Source organism: Branchiostoma lanceolatum, chromosome 17, assembly GCF_035083965.1.
Source record: "Branchiostoma lanceolatum isolate klBraLanc5 chromosome 17, klBraLanc5.hap2, whole genome shotgun sequence".
Lineage (NCBI taxonomy): Eukaryota > Metazoa > Chordata > Leptocardii > Amphioxiformes > Branchiostomatidae > Branchiostoma > Branchiostoma lanceolatum.
In genome coordinates this window covers 62,843-70,993 of record NC_089738.1, presented here as the reverse complement: position 1 = coordinate 70,993, position 8,151 = coordinate 62,843, and the positions used below count along the sequence as shown (strand labels likewise).

General features: G+C 40.0%; 1 long non-coding RNA gene across 1 annotated transcript; it reads left to right on the top strand.

Moving 5' to 3' along the window:
• Positions 1-303: 303 nt before the first annotated feature.
• LOC136423540 (uncharacterized) lies at positions 304-7,076 on the top strand. Its single transcript, XR_010753751.1, has 3 exons — positions 304-1,069; positions 1,475-1,629; positions 4,797-7,076. It is a non-coding gene; the product is annotated as an uncharacterized lncRNA (long non-coding RNA).
• The last annotated feature ends 1,075 nt before the right edge of the window (positions 7,077-8,151 follow it).

Genomic DNA, 8,151 nt, shown 5'->3' with positions numbered 1-8,151 from the left:
GGGTGGACAAGACATTACTGTTGTAGAAACGTAGTTTAGTTTTCAGAGAGAGTTTTTTGCATCTCCAGATCTTTCCCAGTTGTTTGAATGCGGCCGAAGCATTTTTAATTCTACAATTTAGCTCTTCATCCATCTCCCCATTGTTGATAATGGAGCTTACAAGGTAAGTGAAGTTTTCTACCACTTCTTCTTCATCCTGGTCAATGTACATAGATGTTGGTGGTGGATGGGATCCTGACAACATGTTCTTGGTCTTTTTAGTACTGATCTTAAGACCAATACTACCTGCTGAAGACCCTATTTCACTCACTATTGGTTGCAGCTTCTGTGGGGATTCTAGTAAGGCAGCAATGTCGTCTGCAGAGTCCAGATCCGACAGTTTCTGTTCCTGTAGCCACTGTATTCCCTTGAATTTTGTTGCTTTCGATAGAGAACCCAGTCGACGGCGAGGGCAAAGAGGATCGGATATAACACGCACCTTTGAAGTACCTCTGTTGCCACCTCGAACCAATCACAATACCCATCGCTGGTCCTGACGCAGCACCTCAAACTGGCGTAGATCCCCTGGATTGCAGTTATTATCTTAGGAGGCAGTCCGTACATCTGCATGATGCAAACGGAATCATAACTTAATGTCACTTTAAAAGGTTAACATCATTAGGTGAATGCACGTGATCCCGGAACTCTAGTTGTACAACATATAGATGACCTGCATTGTATAACGATGTACAATTGTTGGCAGATAAGCCTTTTATTAATAGAATTGCAATGCCCTATGTTGTAATAGTGGATGGTGTGCATGTGAACAGAACAACCGTTGCTACAAACAAGCATACTTCAACTGCGAACAGATGTATCCATTTGGTGTCAGCTCACTGCACTTACTTTTTTTGTACAGCCAAAGGATGCCAACGTGGTTGGAAGGAACACAAGAATCATTGCTACAAATTTGTGAGAGATGAAGTGTCCTGGTCTACAGCAGCCTCAGACTGTAGAGACTATGCTGCACATCTGGCCTCTATCAAAGGCTGGGAAGAGAACAATTTCATCACACATCTTATTAGAGATGGTGGGTAATAAATAACTCCTTTTGAATTTATAGCAGATTTTATGATTCCTAGAGATTTACTTATTGCCCACAATAATCGACATTTAATTTTCTTTCAGATTGATAAGATAATACTAAAGATTATAACAAGCTTGACCGACTGGCTGACAAATAAAACATAAATAAGTACATATAGACCAGTGACAATCCTGTATTGTAAATATATCACAGTACATATTAAAAGTGCATAGAAATGAGGAATTCCATCGAGGACTGTACAGCCAAGTATATACTCATCCTGGACAATGTCTGTATTATTTTCTAGAATTGTTGTAAAAGTGGCCATATGCTGTGTCACAATTGTTGACCGATATCAAAATTTATCATCATTAATCACAAGACCGTTTCCCTTTTGCTTACCTGCAGCTCCTGGCGACAATGTGTGGATTGGACTAAGGCGGATTGGAGGCTCTTTGAAATGGAGTGATGGTTCACGAGCCACCTATAGGAACTGGTACCCTGGTGAGCCCAACAATGACTTTTGGAACGGTGGAGAGCACTGTGTGAACATATATGCTAAGGTGGGTATTTCTTCCTTTTACATGACAGTAGTGAGATCTCTGAAGATGATTAGAGCTGATGACGACTTTGTTTGGATTGTACTTTTATTTATTTTATCTATTCATTAATCTTTATGTCGGTCCCTTCTGTTAACTAACTGACTTCCAAGGGAGCCCGTACATTACAAGACAGATCATAACAAATCAGGATACAAAAGGATAACTTAACATAAACTGAGTGAGTGACCCATTCACAATCATATAACATAAAAGTAATGATCAAACATGGGAGAAATTAATGGAAAAAAAATCAGAATAATTCAAAACAACAACAACAACAACTCCAAATCACAAAAGGTCATTCAACTGTTTGAGGGCCAGGGGTTAAATTTCTTTCTAGCGGTCAGAGTTTAGGAGATTTGCATGTTTATCAGATCCTGTTTAAATCTGACGATTGATGACGCTTGTTTGATACTAGGATTCAACTTGTTGTAGATTGTAGCAGCCCTGTATGCAAATGTGTGCTGCCCGGATCTAGCATATAGTAGTGTACTTAGGTGTGTTAGCGTGTCTAGTATCATAGCTGTGGACCTGTCTGTTGTAGTTGAAAGCGTTAAAGAGGTAACTGGGGGCAAGGTTATGTAGACATTTGTAGAACATGACACATAAGTGTTGAGTTCTTCTTTCCTGAAGGAATGTACAGCCAAGTGCCTGGTGTAATTGTGTGATTTTGGCTCTGTTGTCACGTGACAGGATGATTCTGGCTACTCTGTTTTGGAGTACTTGAAGTCGCTGTTTCAGTGTCACATTGCAGTTTTCCCAGATGAGATCACAGTAGTCAAGTAGGGTAAGACCATATCAGTGTACAACATGTTGGAAACTCTAGTACAGAGGTAGGGTCTAATGCGTCATAACATGCCCAGACGCTGGGCCGCCTTACTGCACACAGTATCAATATGCTCAGCATAACTTAAATTCTTATCAAGACTACACACCCAGATACTGGCAATGAGTGACCCTTTCCAATTGGCTGGGCCAGATCTTAATGGTCAGGTTAGGTGCAGACGTGATCTTCATACTAGTACCAAGTAGCATCAATTCCATTTGATTTACTGATGTTCAGTGATAACCGGTTAAAGCCAGGCTGAGATTTGGTTAAGATCAGAGTTTAAAGTACACTCTATTGATCTGGTGTCGGTAGATGCACAGCAAATGGCTGTGTCATCAGCATACAGATTAATTTTACTACCAGTAACAGTAATACTATTTGCAGGCGATTTGAAAGGTAGTTTATGAACCATTCTAATTCTGTGCAATGTAGGCCAATCCAAGTTAGCTTTCGTAGAAGAATGCTATGATCCACAGTATCAAGTGCCTTTTTTAGATAGAAAAACTGGGCCAATCAATTTACCACTGTCAATGTTGTGTTCAATGTAATCAGTGATATCAAGAAGGGTGGTAGTGGAAGAGTGTCTCGGTCTCAAGGCTGACTGTTTTGGAGAGAGTATATTATGTAAATGTGGCTATGCTATGAGCTGCTTGTGTACTTCTCTATCAAATATTTAATGATAATTGGAAGAACTTGGGTCTGACTCATCTCCCCCTTTGTGGATGGGTGTTACTCTAGCTGCCTTCCACACAGACGGTAACTCACCAGAACTGAGAGAAAGGTTATATATGTGGGTTAAAGGTTTGGATAAAATATTGTTTGCAGTTTTCAGCAGTCTGGGTGGATATTATCTAAGCCAAGAGCCTTCCTGATTGGTACATTAGTCAGCTGGGAAAACACTGCTTATTCACTTATCGGGGCAAAGGTACAGGTGCTTTCTAGGCTAAGGTACTTATATTGTGCAGGGCACGAAAGAGTGGCTGTGTGAGAGCCGAAGCACTCAGCTAACTTACCCCCAACTGTGCCAAAGAACTCATTGAAGCCCTTTACAATATCAGTCAGGCTACAGAGCTGTTCCCCTGCCCGATTTCCTGATTTCAGGAGTTAGCCATTCCGGTTGTTTGACATTTTAGTAATGAAAGGTGCATGAATGTCACTTACTGTATCGAGGGGTGATTTGAAATATACCAAGGCTTCTTCCACAAGTTGGTACTCAGTGCTATTATTTGTCTTGATTGACTTAGATTAATATTAAAGTCTGCAAGTAAGTCGAGTTCTGAGTTGGGGTAAGATATGCTCCAGATTTCAAGAGAGTTCTTGAGTAAGGGATAGAATTCCACAGGAGCAGAGGGGGGTCTATATACCGAACCAACAATGATAGGCTTGGTACCGGAATTTATTCATGTAAATGTGCTGCTCTTTGTAAAGTTGAAGAAATCACTTATATGGTGTTTATTCGCATATTTCAACAAACTGGAGCTGGATTGAAGCTACATTTTGATAAAGAGGTATTGGACACCTATATGGAACAGTTTCAAGATTAACGAAGTCTTCGAATAGTGTTCATTCGGCAATATTTTGACTGCTGTTGAAGCAAACAGCAAGTTTCATGGAAACATTAATGTAATAAGGTTATTTTAAATATGATTTGAAGAAATGAAAAGAGTAATCAATATGATAAGAGATAAGAACACTCCCTGAATATTAACTTTAATATCATGCTCATATTCGTGTTACATGATTATGTATGGTGTCTATGTCAGGGTAGATAATATAATTGCGATTTAGCAGAATCGCTAGATCTTCTGGTAGATATCCTTATCTGATGGTGGTCCCATCAAAAAATCCTACATTTCTTGTCAATCCATTGGTTTTATCATCAGCATCCATTGGTCTAAAGTGACATAAATAGAGATCGATCCGATCGTAATCTCTACTGGTAGAATGCAGATTATAATATACAATTGAACCAGTGACACCTTGTTTTGAATATGTAAAACTACATGACTAGGTGAGGTAAGGTGATTGCATGGATGTCAGACTCAACATTTGAAACCGGCAACATGTATAGTCATGCATTGTAGTGCATCGCATCCAGTTGGAATTACAGTCATGTTTCTTACGTAAGGTTATTCTTATGAAAGTTTATGAAGGACCTTACCTTTAAAAACTTAAAGGCGATCTGGTTTGTTAATTATTTTAGCACATGATAGGAACAGAATTTGGTGAGGCCTTGTGAGGCTGAAGATTCTAGGAGTCGTGCTGAAAAGAAAGTAACTGCATGTAATGTTTCTCACAGTCCGGCAGCAACTGGGCAAAGACTGTCAAGTGGGGAAGGGGAAAATGGAATGATCTCAACTGCGGCCGCAAATTACCGTACCTATGCAAGAAGGTAAACAAATGACATCCCTGTGCATGTACGAGGTGCGTACTGGTACAGCATTATTGTGCACCTGCAGCCGCGAGGTGTGTATTCATCGAGGTGAACCAAGCAGAGTGGAGTGAACGAATGTTAAATCCACCCTTGCATTAAAACATTAAGAATTTTTTTACCAAATTCACCAGGTAAAGCAATTAGCATTAATCCCAAAAATGTTAAGGGTTAGTGCCTAGTCACGAACGATATTAAGTTACGTCGTGTCTATTTGGATAAAACAGAAGCATTTCCATTTTCTTAATCTAGAATACATGATGATGTTAAAAATCTTAATCTAGAATACATTATATAAAAAAAAAACTACAGAAATTGATTTGTGAGGTACTGCACTAACAATTACTTCTACACTACAGTGTATGTTAAGTCGCTCACTTTGGAAGAAATAACTGTTTGCGCCTGCTTGGCTGTAGCCTGGTAATCATTCCCATTGGCTGACTTAGGGGCATTTTTCCGAACCCCGGTGCTACTAAGCACACGCTTTATTTCTGACTGCTTACCTTTCCAACCGGCCTTTTCTGGCTGCAGCCGTCACGAACTAATTGAAACCCACCCCATATGTAAAGACGACCCTGCGTGCGCTAATGAGATGGGCAGGCGGCGGAAAACCAGCACCGTCGAGCGGCTGGGGAGCTCCCGATGGGGTGGTTACCAGGATAGCTTGGCAGAAAATGTCTATGTAGTAATGGGCATTTTTATGACTAGATCCAAGTAGCGTTATGAATTATGCATTACCAGACTGTATATTACGTAAATGAACATTAATAATGATGATATCAACTTTAAAATGTGACAACACAATTTTTTCCACTCCCTAACAGTTTAGAGCGATGAGTTTGTTGCTATGATATGCTCTGTAAAACCGAATCGTTGTTGTCTTTCTTTGCCCATCAAGTATGCCTGAAGTAAAATCAGTGCTGTTAAACCATACAAATTATCTTGATCTAAATAGCTTGCAATCTATCACAATTAGTTTCATGGCTATAGCAATTTGGTCTGGAGGGGAAGGCGACTTTTAAATCACTGTGTTAAATGTGACCGGAGAAAATATCATACAGGTAAAGTTATTGTATTTCTGCTACTGCCATTTAAAAAAAAAATAAAGGTTTGTCATTGCACTTTTATGAAAGTGCCCAGAATTACCGTAAGGCCACAACAATTCATCTTTCAGAAATACATTAGTGCAAAAATTGAAGAAATAAATTTAGCGGGGACTAGTGGGAAAATTTTATAAGTATGCATTATTGGTGTTTAGAAAAGTAGTACAGTGATGGCAAATGCCAACAATATGTCTCGGCGGTTCATAGTTTTTGATCATGAAATTGTGTTGGAGAGGGTTGTACTTGTAACACATTGATGATCCTTCAAAAGTAATAGAAAAGTTGTAACTTGGAAGAAATTGGACAACCTACGCTTAGAAACTGTTAATTCGATGAAGGTTCTGTTTAACATTGTTTATTCAAAACGTAACCAACTGCCAATTTCTAACGTCTCAACTTTTAAGATTTACAGCTTGTATACCCGGTGTTTTAAAAGTATGGGAATTTCAAATATGGTTCAGGGTGCAAAATACCTGGTTGCACGTTGCACAGTGCAACAAGATTTCGGTTGGTGCAAGTTAATTCCAAACCCAGGTAGCGCAGTGTGCAACCTTATATTTTGAGCCAAAGATCTCAATCGGAGCCCTGGAAGCTCACAAAAACAGTGGCACTCTCATTAAATTCGGTAAATCTTCAATTGAAATAAAGAAATCAACACTTTTTCGTTTTAAACCATCCAAAACCCTTCATAGATCGTGGAATTTGAGCTGAAAAAGACGAAAACACACTGCCCTCGGCTAAACAATATGTTGTTAGGTCAATGGGAACACAATACTATCTAATTTATATTTTGAAATATAAGAAGTATTATACGCTACATACGAGCTTAATTTGAAGAAATCGGTGAATGTTGCTGGAGCAACCTGAAATTTGGATGTGCAACCTAGCATTTTCCCTAGGTTGCAACATGGGCAACCTGGCTCAAAAGATTATTTTGCACCCTGTTGTTTATAGTAAAATTACTTCATTTCCAAAGTTCTAAACCCAAAATAGAAGTTGCTTAAAGGGCGGGAGACATATGGAAAAATAGCTGAAATAGATATAAACATGAAAAAAAATACTTTAGTGCAGTTAGTTGAACGTTCTTGTAATCAATTTGGACCATGAATAAAGTTTGTACAGCTTCTCAAAGTTGTCGTTCTTGGAATGATCGAGGGCCCGCGGCGAAAACATTCCATCGGCGGTCACGTGATGCCGTGACGTAACGGACAGGCTCTCACTCATTGGGCCCGTTATCCGCGCGCTAGTTTCACAATCACAACAACATGGACAGGGACGATCTGGAGAACTTTTCTGACTCCTCGTCCAGCGAGGACTGCGTCTGTGAGGAGATCGACTCTGACTCGGGACCCGAGGATGCCGTAGTAGCCCTTTTACCATACAGATTAGAGCCGTATCTGTCGGATGAGCAGTCGGATGAGGCGAATTCTGACAGCGACGACGACGCCAGAGCCGCTGGCGGGCATGGCGGTGAAGTTGACGCGCAAGGCGGTGGAGTTCCGGGCGAGATTCCTATGGATGTCGAAAGGCCCCAAAATACTGAATGGTAAGTAATTCTCAGATATCGTTGCTTATATTTTTCTGATAGGATAGAGAGTACATGCTATGGCCTATTTGTGGGGAGGTATTCACGATGTTTTGAGCCTTTTCGTCACATGCCGGTGAAAGTGCACACGCCTCGCGATTAGTGTAGCTACTTATGAAGGGTCACTGTCATTATTTTCTGGTCTTTGTCGCCCGCCAATACCTGTAACTACCTTTCACTAAGTTTTTTGTTTGCCCTGTGTCTAAACAAGTTTCGACTACATGTAGTCTGGAACTGTTTCGGCATATAGGTCCACATCCCTATATGCATCCCTAATGTACCTAAGTCTGCCTTGTTTTGACTAATATTATGCAAGCGTTATGCAGATTAGCACACTAAGTGCAAGATTAATGAGTAAATTCTACAATAGATATTTCATCATCAACAATTTTTTGTTACAGAATTCGTGTTTTCAACCTATCCTGGACAGAGTTTGCCTGGGCCGTCGTGATGACCATATTTGTGCCACAGGATCGTCACCTCGAGGGGTTAAAGTGTTCAGGTATGGTATTCATTATAATTCTAATATGTGTTT